The sequence below is a fragment of the Arvicanthis niloticus genome, chromosome 1 (genome assembly GCF_011762505.2).
Source record: "Arvicanthis niloticus isolate mArvNil1 chromosome 1, mArvNil1.pat.X, whole genome shotgun sequence".
In the NCBI taxonomy this organism is placed as follows: Eukaryota; Metazoa; Chordata; class Mammalia; order Rodentia; family Muridae; genus Arvicanthis; species Arvicanthis niloticus.
The window spans coordinates 111560758-111572448 of record NC_047658.1 but is presented as its reverse complement, the minus strand read 5'-3'; the positions used below and the strand labels follow the sequence as shown (position 1 = coordinate 111572448).

General features: G+C 49.6%; 1 long non-coding RNA gene across 1 annotated transcript; it reads right to left on the bottom strand.

The window, feature by feature from the left end:
* Positions 1-448: 448 nt before the first annotated feature.
* On the bottom strand, positions 449-9530 carry LOC143434733 (uncharacterized). The gene is made up of 3 exons (XR_013104466.1): positions 9394-9530; positions 8763-9276; positions 449-2377 (listed from the first exon to the last, which is right to left on the bottom strand). It is a non-coding gene; the product is annotated as an uncharacterized LOC143434733 (long non-coding RNA).
* Positions 9531-11691: the final 2161 nt, after the last annotated feature.

The following is an 11691-nucleotide window of genomic DNA, read 5'->3' as shown; positions in this document are numbered from 1 at the left end:
GTCCCCAGCCTGTCTTGTGACATTAGGCAGATCAAAGCCCCATTGTAAAAAGTCGCGTTCACTCTGTTTGTCTCCGTGAAGCCTGTGTCCCAGGCGGCCCTTCCCAGGACAGACTTGGGGAGAGGGATCTGACTGCCAACACAGGACTCCAGCCCCAGCCAGAAAGTGAAATCGCCTTTTTTGGGTCTGAGGCTGGGCACACCCTGAGAAAAAATGACCTCATGTGGGGCAGCCTGCACCCTCCAGCATCTACCCAGGAACAAGTTCCTACTCAGTTCTGCTAAACTACTAAGAGGGAGCTTAGCCTCCCAGAACCATGGAGGTGGAGTGGTGGGGGACAAGGCAGCTGAGGAACTGGAGGGGCTGCTCTACACCTCAGTGCCTACAAGGCAAGGAAGAGGGGATACATCAGATACACTCAAGGGAGATAGTTTAATGTCTGTGTCATTTGATGGGGAGATTCAGATGCCTTAAGTTCCTGGGTGACAGTGAGCTAGAAGGATCCTATCCATCTTATACTCCACACATCCATTGGTATTGGCTACCTCAAGCACAGTGCTGAGATGGATTAGTAATGTCTGCTCGGGTGCTCGTCTCACGGTGGGTGATGATGTCATCTCTGGTGTAATATTAGTCTGACTAGCTAGGATTTGCGGCCTTACTAAGTAAACCTCCACATCTCAATGGCTTAATGCTGTGAGGGTTTGTTTTTCTCTCACCTGAAGACTGCAATGAAGGGACATGTCTGGTGGCCCAGGGATCCATGCTGTCTGCATCTCATGCTGCTACTGGAGAAGCCATTGGAACTTCTCATGGTTGCTATGATCTGAACAGACACCCTCTCCCCTGCCCCCATTCACATGCTGAAGTCCTGGTCCTCAGTTCCTTACAACATCACTGTGTTTGGGAAGAGAACCACTGATGAAGTTAGGTAAGAGTTAGGTCTTTGTGGCAGGTCAGAGAAATTAGTCTTTATAAGAACAGGATCCAGGTGTGGACAGAAGACGACCATAGGAGGACATAGAGAGAAGACGCTCTAGACAAGTCAAGAGTACCTGCCTCAGGAGGCTCCATCCCCACAGCGCCTTGATCTTGGATGTCCAGTTTCCAGATGTGAGGCTCCCAACTTCTGTTAAGCTTCCTGGTTGTATCGGCTACACATGTCTAGAGTGTCATGGTTTGGACTTGAGCTCTTGTCTTGGTGGTGTTATTTCTTTTCTTTTTCTTTTCTTTTCTTTCTTTCTTTCTTTCTTTCTTTCTTTCTTTCTTTCTTTCTTTCTTTCTTTGGGTGGTGTTATTTCAAGAGGTTCTAAAAAGTTAGGAGATGGGACCTACCTAAAGGCGGTAGGTCACAGGGGCAGGTCCTTGGGAGATCTATTCATGGCTCCTTTTTGACTCTTGCTGTTTAGATCAATCTAAAAGAGGTTAGAGCTACCAATTAGGAGAGCCCAGAGTACTACAGCGTTCTTGTGAGAGCTCAGAGGACCAGATGCCAACAGGATTGGAGAGAGCTGAGACTTAGGAAGTTTCAGATGGGGACAGGAGTCCCAGGGATTAGACTAGTGGGCCTTCATACAATGTGGAGGAATTCTTCCTCACTGAATCGTGAGATTTTGAGTGAGGTTGAATTTTTAACTAACCACTAGTTCAGAGGAAGGACTTTTTAAGGTAGTGATGTGTGGCTGTGACATGGATATTGCATACTGTGTTTAGCCAGGTTTACAATGAAAAAAAAAATAGAGAGCAAAAAGAGTTAGAAAGAAGGGCTGGTTTAAAAACTGGAGAGTTTGGCCAGAAAAGGAGAACATTCAAAGTTTTATACAAGCAGGGTGTGGTTGTTAAAGAGATTAGCAACTTTAAAAAGAAGTCAAGTACTTTGAATCAGGACAATAGCAAAGATGTCTTAAGGGCGTCTCAGGAATTAGTTGGACCCCACCCATTCCAGTTTTTCCTTGAGAAGAGTGCACCCAGGAGGCACCTTGCTCACACACACAGCTGCCTGGGAAGTTGTTTTCCCATGATTCATTTCACCTTGCTAAGAGATGCAGTCACCCAGAGGCTGCTGTGTTCGTGGTCTACAGGGGTCAGGCTGCTACTGAACTGGTGGCAGACCTTGACATTGTTCTCATCACGCTGGTTTTGCAGAAGGCAAGGGTGAAAGGAGAATGGGGGTGGGGTGGGGGTTGTACCCAAATTTCAAAGGAAGACTTGGGAGTGATGGGGTCCTTGTGAGCAGGCCCCTTCTCCCTGACAGAGAGTATGTGGAGTTATAGGATGAAGCCCAAGCTATGACAGAGGCCCAGGAATCTGAAACATCTGGCTGGCAAGGGAAGCAGCAGTTGGAAGTACAGCTGGTCCAAGAGTGAGGCCACAGGGTCTGTAAACAGCAAGATGGTAGCAGTGAGCTTCCAAACCCACTCACAGGACACCATATTCCCAGAGAGGCCTACCTCTCCCACTCAGTGTCTGCTGTGGTGATCCTGTGAGAACCAAAGTTATGTTTTAAGTTTTAATTACTGTGCCTAAGAGATCCATGATACAAAAATACCTCTAACTTGTAACCCCACCCCCCTACCCAAGGATAGATACCTCCTGAAATGCTGGAGGCAGGGGCAAGCATACATCCTGGTGTATTTCCTGCCTATGCACCTCCAGCCTACATGTGATCAAGTACATCCAGTGCAGTTGGGTCAAACAAATTTTTGGGGTGCAGAGGGATGAAAACACATGACTTGTTATGTTCAGATCCCAGCACCAGACCGCTCATAAATGCAGGTAACACCAACTCTAGGGGGTTTGACACCCCCTTGTGGCCTCTGTGGGTACCTGCACACACACAAACAAATACACTCACACACACATACACAAAAACAAAATAATTAAAAAAAAAAAACCAAAGTTTTAGTTAATATAAATAAATGGGTGGGGTTCATGTTGAATACTGTTGGAAGTGTTAAGACAATGGGATGTTAATCCTGAGATTTGCTGGAAGAAAACCAATTTCACCATTTTGGGCCAACGCTTTATTACATATTAAATCCCAACCAAGAGTTGGACTTTGGTCAGGACCACTACCCAAGCCATGTGTTGCTTATAAGGGCAAACCTATAGGCCACTGTCCTTTCCCATGAGGCTTTATTATTTATTTCAAGAACTACAATTCCCAGCATTCCAGGAAGTTACCTGGTCCCTGAGCAGGTGGGGATTACAGGTTAATTTTGGGTCATTACAGGAACTCTTAGGGATACATTTATTTTGTAAGACGGCCATGGATGAGTAGCAAGAGATAGAATGGTTTGGGTTTTTTGTTTGTTTGTTTGTTTTTCCTGAGACAAGGTTTCTCTGTGTAGCCCTGGCTGTCCTAGAACTCACTCTCGAGACCAGGCTGGCCTTGAACTCAGAAATCCTCCTGCCTCCCAAGTGCTGGGATTAAAGGCACTGGCCACCACCGCCCGGCAAGAGATAGAATGTTATTGTTAGAATACAAAATATGCGCCATGAGTTCATGTGCTGGGGGGGCTTAGTGCCCAGTTGAGGTTCTGTAAACTTTAGATGGTAGGGTAGCTGGTGAAGGAGGCCCCTGGGGAGGAGTCTGTAGGAGCTCATGTTCCTGGCAACTTGCTGTCTCTTGCTTTGCTCCCTGTCTACCATAACATGAACAGCTCTCTCCCTGCATTTTTTTTTGCTGCTCTGATGTTCTGTTCAAGTACACAGGACTAAGCCACCATGAACTGAGACCTCTAAGATTATGCCCCCCAACCAGGCCCTTCCTCTCTTCCTTGTTCCTGTTGGGTATTTATTCAGAGTGCTGGGAAAAGACGAGGACTCCATGCAAAGGTCAAAGGTAAATACTGGGGACACAGGTGTCCTGCACCTGCAAACACTGTTGAATGCCAATGCAGGATGCTGACTGGAGGATTGGGGACAAAGCCATCTTAGGTCCAGGTTAAGGCAAGTTCAAAGGCAGTACCTGTGGTGATTTGCATGACTTTTGTCAAGTCTGACTGCAATATCACAAAGATCCCTGGGGTCTGTCTGTTTCACCTGCAAAGGGACCATGGACCTCGGGAAAGGAAACTGAGCTTGACCAAGTGGTTCATTTGCAGCCTCCAACCCTCTCAGCTGCCTAGGCAGGGTTACCAACCTGGCGCTCAACAGTGTGAGCAGATATTCCAATACCCCTGAGGTGGCCCAACCTGCATCTGTTCCCTCTTCCTGGAAAGCCCGTCCCCTCCTTGGGAAGGCCCTCATTTTCTTCATCAAGGCGGGAAGAGAACAGGGCCACAATCATCCAGGCTGACACATGTACCATGGTGCCATGTCCTAGGATCATTCAGTCTCCATGGGGTTAGCTGTGGAAGCTGGTTTTCTGAGGTTTCTTGAGAAAATATTTCTTTGAGGGAGAAGCCCTAAAAGGTGAACTGTTCACCAGGTGAACTGAGGAATCTGATACTCAGAGGAAAACCCATTTCCCCAAGGGGCTGGTGTCCTCAGATCCCACACACCTGGCCTCCCAACAATTCCTGTTTACTTTCTAGAGATTAAAAAAACATTTAAAGCTGCTATTTGTATGCAAATCTCAGGAGTGCCTGGCCTTTGTGATTTGCATGTGAGCTGGGCTTTTCACCCCCTGGGTCTTGTGGGCAGGGTCCAGTTCTGTCTTTAGAGCCAGGTTCCAAGCCGGGCAGAGCTTGCAAGGCTGGATTGTATGTCCTAAAACAAAGCTGGGCTGCTCTGGCCAGGCAGCAAGAGTTAGGGTCAGAAAACACCATGGGTGAAGTGACTCAGCGGACAACGTGCTTGCTGTACAGATGTGAACAGCTGCTGCCCGCCCCCAGAACCTGTGTCAAAACCTGGGCACGGAGGAGGTGCTGGAACATGGGGGTCATAGGATTCACTGGGCAGCCAGCCTAGCCTATTTGGTGAGTTCCAGGCCAATGTCAAAAAACCAAGAGGGGGCCCAGCATAGTGAACTATACCTTTAATTTCAGCACTTAGGAGGCAGAAGCAGACAGATCTTTGTGAGTTTGAGCCTAGTGAGGCCTTATCTCAAAAAAAAAAAAAAATCACACAAACCAACAAACAAAGCAAGGTGGATGACTCACAGAGTACATTAAGTTGTTTATGTATGTACACACTACACACACACACACACACACACACACACACACACACACACACACACACACATGCACAAAGAGAAAAAGAAAGGAAGGAAAGATCTCGAGACTCTCTTTGGGGGGTTGCAGAATCATGAAATTCAGGAGTCAATGGGTAGGAAAGGGAGCCCATGTTATTGGTTGTGAGCAGCCCACAGTCACAAGGGCCCACCTGGTCTTTACAATTTGATCTGCAGATTCAACACAGTCCTGATGGAAATCCAGGCAGCTGGTTTGTGGATGCTGGGATCCTGTTTGCAAAGTTATGTGGTGACACATAGGTGAGGTGAAGTGGCCAAGATGGAGACACTGAAAGTGTGATTGGTATCCCAGGGGCCTGTGCTGCACAACAGTATGGGAAAGACAGGAAGTTTTGAGACAGGAGGATGGCTGGGGAGGAGGCTGCATCAGAGGCTGCTCCACTCACCATTCCAGCTCTCTTCAGTCTTTACTCCCTCCTTTTTCCTTTGAATTTTATTTATGTGTGTGCATGTGCACACATGTGTATGTGTATGCATGTGTGTGTGTGTTCGTGTGTGTGCATTTTATGAAAAAAAATAAAAAGGAAAGAAAAGGACAAGACTCTCTCCTAGGTGTGGTGGAGGAAAACGCTTATTGCAGTTGCAGGGGAGAACATAACCAAAGACAGAGACATCTAAGGAGAACAGAGTGGACACGACCCTGAGCCAGGGGACGCAGGTGCAGCAGCCAAGAGGGCAAAGGTACAGAAGGGGTGGGTAACCAAAATGGTGGGATCAGATAGCGAAGAGCAGCCCCCCACACCCGCTGGAGAATTCATGGTAAGGGATGGAGTATGCCAGCCAGGAAGGCCCTGTATCTGGGGCTGAGGGATTCTGGGAGAATCTAGTGCCAGGTTTACTTTGATTTGTTAAATAGGCACCTCAGCCATTGTCCTAGGGGTTGAGACTTAACAGGTACCACTGCACATGTAGAGGTCAGAGGTGTTGGGATGTAGGATCCTTAATTCCTTACCTCTGCTCATTCAGTGCTGGGGTTACAGGCTCACACAACTGTGCCCAAGCTTTCTGTGAGTACCAGTGATTTTGAACTCAGGTCCCCATTCACACAGAGCAAACATTCGTGCCCACTGAGCCAGACCTTGGATGCACGTTTTTCTCGTGAATATTTTCAGCTGCATCTTAGGATAAGCCATCAGAGGGACCATTGCATCCTAAGGACCAAAGTTGCCCTATCCACATCTTGTTAATAATGCAGACTCTGCTCAGCAGTACCTCTGTGTCTGCTGTCTGCCACCTCGGTTCATCGCAGCCGCTAACAGGAGCCTGCTACTTGTCCTGGACACTCTTCCTAAGCTGTTAGGACCCTCCCACCCTGACCACCACAGTGATTTTTTTTTGTGTGGAATCTGGGGTAGGGATGGCGCTCAGCCCAAGCTGGCTAAATCAGAGAGGAAGACAGAAATGTGTGTGCCCAAGTTGGCACTCAGATCAAGGTTGCTCAGCCTGGAGAGCCCAGTACACGCAGAGAGAGTAGGGTCAGGACACAGTGGGAGAAGAGTCAGGTTTTGGGAGGAGCTGGCCCCAGCTCAGAGGCCTCAGTTGGGCTAATGCTGAAGAAGGCACTGAGCGGAGCAGAAAGAGGGGGAGAGGCAGCACAAGAGGTTCTTAGGAAGATCCAGGGAGCTTAGGGGGCAGACTGAGATATTCTTGTGGTTAGGGGATCAGGAGGCAGGGTGGGAGGAGATGCGCTCCCCAACCCCAGGCTGCTATGGTCCATTCAGTCACCTTGAGGCTCATGAGTGTGCTCCACCTTGGGGTACAGGCCTCTGGGGTTCTTGGAGTCTTGCTGCAGCAAGACTGGTGTAGAGGAGGGAGGGCAGAGATCAAGAGGCAGGAGATTCAGTTATTCTTCCCTGGAACACTACCATAGGGCAAGCTTTCTGGCCAGGCAGTAAGCCTTAGGCTGATTCCAGGGTAGGGCAGGTACCATTTGATCTCTACAAGTCTTTGGAAGTGAGCTTTGGTACCCAGGGAAGCAGTGACAGGCAGTGAAAGGCCCACCCATCACTGAATTGGGACCCAAAGCTACTCCTTGGTGCTATCTGAGCATCCCTCTCTGTCCCCATCTTTGTGATGGACTGAGCTTCAGAATAGGAACAGGGCACTTCAAAGCTCCGGAGATGGGTTGTGTTTCTCAAAAAAGGTTCCAGAGAATTCCAATCCCATAATATGTTCCAGATGAAGGACCCAGGGGCTCATCTTAGTTTCAAGAACTCTCTGCCCTTACATGGGTATCATAGGGATTCTATCAAAGATTTTTATCCTGGAACCAACCTAACTTTTCTCATTCTAGCAATGCTCTGAAGGATCTAGAACCTGCTCGTGGAAGCAATGATTACACTGCCCATTCTGAGCAGGCGCCCTGTGCTGAACCGCATCCATGCCAAGCCGGCGCCCACTCTGAGCAGGCGCCCTGTGCTGAGCAGGTGCTCACACTGAGCAGGCGCATGCGCTAAGAGGCGCACAGGCTGAGCAGGCGCCCCATGCACTCACCAAACCTACATGCATTCATCTACCTACTACCCATCCTCCCTCCTCACTGACTAATCCAACTCACATCCTTCTCTCAATTGGTCCATCTGTCCATCTACCCACACACTCACTGATGCATCTGGGTATCTGTGGGAAGACCCTTTACTAGAAGCTGTTTATTGGGCACAGAGCTGAGGGACATTGTTTGGGTTGTGTTTGATACCTCATTTTGGAGATGTAGACACCGGGTGATAAAAGGGAAGCCTAGCTATCAGAAATAACCACCTAGGGTAGAAAGACCTGGTTCTGTTTTGTTATTGTTTTGTTTGTTTTTAAGATTTATTTTACATGTATGAGTATTTTGCTTACATGTCTGTATGTTTACCACATGGATGCCTAACATTTACAGAGGCCAGAAGAGGGCATCAGATCCCCTGGAAATGGAGTTAGGATGATTGTAGCCACCATTTGGGTGCTGGGAATTGAACTCAGGACCTCTGAAAGAGCAGCCTGTGCTCTTAACCATTGAGCCATCTCTTCAGCCCCAGAAATGGGTTCTTAATGAACATGACGCCCTGAGGGATGGACTTTTGCAAGGAGTCCCGAGTTTGTTCCACTTGCCTTCCAGCTGTGACTCCTGGCTTTGCAAGAGACCACATGTCCCTCCTGTTCCCCAACAGTAGGGCAGCCTTGGTGATCATTAGATCCTGCCTTCCATGGCCTGCAAGGAATCTGTGCCATTAGCCAGGGTTGGCGAGTACACCTGAGCTGTGCCCCTAGGCCAGGCTCAGGCTGCCAGGACATTGCTTCCCTTCAGCCCCTGGGGCACTCCACCCACCAGTTGGGCACAAGGTGTGTGTGCCCTTCCAGGGGAAGAGAAACCAGATCCCAAGGCCTCTGAGCTCATCTCTCCCCGCCCCTCAGCTGCCGCCCCTTTCCCACAGTGGGCAAATACAGGGCTTTATTTACATGGCAACCCGGGGTGGCCAGCGGTGACAGGTAAGTGGCTTATGTAATGATGGTGTGGCTCTTGGCAGCCTTGTAGTTCCAGGAGAAGGAGTCATGACAGGACTTGAGCCCGGCAACTCACCTCCGAGGTGACATCTGGTTGGACGTGCAAGTCCGGAAGCCTCAGGTAGCCAGAAAGCCAGGTATGATTTCTGCCTGTTGCCTATCAGCAGGTGGCTCCTCGGGAAAGACACATAGTCACTTGTAGCCGTGAGTAGCCACTGTGAGTGGCCACAGTGTGGACAGCTAGTAAGCAGCTCCAAGTGGCACCCCAGCCCCGCCCACACTTTACAGGCGATGCTTGTCCCAGGTCACACAGAGAAATCTGCACTGCTGTGCTGGGTGTCCAGCATTGAACACTCTGCTCTGACCTTTCTCAGGTCCCCAGGACCTCTGAGTCTGATGGCCTCAGGTCTGTTCCCCACCTCAGTACTGGAAGTGTCCCTCAGCTTCCTGTGGAGTATCTATGTGCCCAGCAAAGCCAGCATGAAGTTATGATGCCCTCCATGACCCCAGAGTCTCAACGGAGTATAGGAGATTCAGACCTCAGCTCTGTAGACTCCAGCCCTCTGCCACAGGCCAGGAAACCCAAACTCCTGGAGGCCAAAGGGGAGAGCAGGTGGGATGTTATGCCACATTCCAAACAAGGGTTCTACACTTGGGGTCTTTACTCCATAGCACAGGGCAGGAGGACAAGTCCTTGTCTTACCCACCTTGTAAGGACCATGGCAACTGGGGTTCACCTCTGCTTGGTCCCTTTCCTGATATCCACAGGGTACTGGAGGCTATGAGTGTGTGAACCACAAGTTAAATAAAATGGAAGGGAGGGAGGAGGGATGAGAAGAGAGAGGCAAGGGAGGAGGAAGGAGGAAGGAAGGTAAGTGGGAGGGGCAAAGGAAGGATAGAGGAAGGATTTGGGGGGAGGAGTGTGGGAAAGGGAGGGAGAGTGGTGAGTGCTGTCTGCTCACCCCCTACACTCTGGAGCCAGCCCAGAATCCTATCCCAGATCTGACAATGACCACAGGTGCTGGACACATGGCTGCCTCTCTCTGGATGTCTTTTTCATTTTATCATGAATAGTAGAGACACAGTGGCTCCAGCTCACCCTGTACACAACACAAAGATCCAACCAAGGCTCACAGAGAGGAGGACTTTGCAGAGACCTCTGGGACTGGGAGAAGACCCTCAGCAAGGACACCCTAGAGGCAACTGCTCCTCTCATGGCTGTACCTCTGTCCCCACCTCCCCCACTGTCTTCTTTTGTCTGCTTCTCTCAGTGTCTGCTGAAGTGGCCCCCCCACCCCCTGCCCTTCTAGCCTCTCCCAGGTAAGCTGCCTTCTGTTAAGTACTGAGCAGTTTAGGAACCAGCCAAGGGCTATGAGCAGGGTGTTTACTCTTTGGCCTGAGAGAGGCCCATTCAGAACTTGCTCTGCCTTCCCATGGGAAAGCTGCCTCAGGGAGGAGCTGTGCAGCGACCCAGCAGAAGTGGAGGAGGGGAGGGAGGGAGGAAGCCAGCCCTCCCACTGCCCCGGGCTTCCTTGAAATGGTTTGCCAAAGGCTTTATCTCTTTGAAAACAAAAACCTCAAAGAATATTTTTTTTTTGCATGACCTGATTTTCTGATATGCTTGGAAAATGGTTATGAACAGGTGGATGGTTATCTCACCCACTTCCCTGTCCACGGCCTTCTGCCTCACTTCTTACCGTGTTTCCTTGCTTGTTCATTCATGCATGCACACACCCTTTCATCCATTCATACTCTGTCCACCACCCATTCATTCATCAGTTCTTCTTTACCTACTCATTCACCCATACCTCCACTTGTTCACTCATCCATCCACCCACCTACCCGCTCACCCACCCAATCACCCATCTACTCACCCACCCACCTATCCACCTGCCGACCCACCCATCAATGTACCCTCCAACTCACTCATTCATCTATGTACTCACCATCCACCCATCCAACCATCCATCTATCCATCCATCCATCCATCCATCCATCCATCCATCCATCCATCCACCCATCCGCCCATCCACATCTACCCATTAATCATTCTGCCCACCCCTCCATCTGTCTGTCAATCATCTAGCCTTTACTGAAGCAGTAGTGGGAAAGGTCTTGGGCTTGCTGTCCTGTCACCTAGCCCTGCTCTCAGTAAAGCTACAGTGCTAGAGCGAAGTCTGGGCACGATGCCTACCCACGCTGGACTTCACATTTTGCTATTTCCTTCTTCTATCCTTTGAAAAACCTTGCCCCTTTTTGAACCTTAGTGTCTTCATGTGGAAAATGGGCCAATCACAGTACCTGCCTTTCCATGCAGGGTATAATGAGAAAATCTACACGAGAGTTCCTGGAGTCGTGTGGGGAAGTGCCAAGATGGCCTTCGGCGTTGGCTTTCTGCACTGTGGAGCAAAGGAAGTCATGCAAGCTTGCTGGGGTCTGTGCCGGTGTGGACATGAGCACAAAGACAGTAGGGAAGCCAGGAAGGCATGGCCTGGGAAAAAGTCTCTTACTGGCCGTGGTGGGACATAGATTCAGCGTTTCTGCCAGAGAATGGCTGGCAAGGCCTTGCGGAAGGCCTTCTCTGGTTGTTGAGTAAAGTCCTTGAGACTGAAGGATGTGACCACGACACTGAACCTCACTGATACTTTTTTCCTCCTAAATGCTAAACCGCTGCCGGCCCCAGAACCGTTAGATCTGACTATATCCCCTGGTCTCTCAGTAACACCACATTCAGGCCTCACTTTCCCAACCTCTAACCTTGAAGGACATTACTAATCAATTACCATTCTCTTCCCTTACGGTTTAAAGCCATGCTGCTGCATATAACAACCTCTAACTCTGTGTGCGTGCATGTGTGCATGCTCTCTCTCTCTCTCTCTCTCCTCTCTCTCTCTCTCTCTCTCTCTCTCTCTCTCTCTCTCTCTCTCTCTTTCTCTCGCACACACACACCATGCTCGCAGGCACACATGCACGTGTGGAGTCACAGGTCAATTTAAATGTCTTCT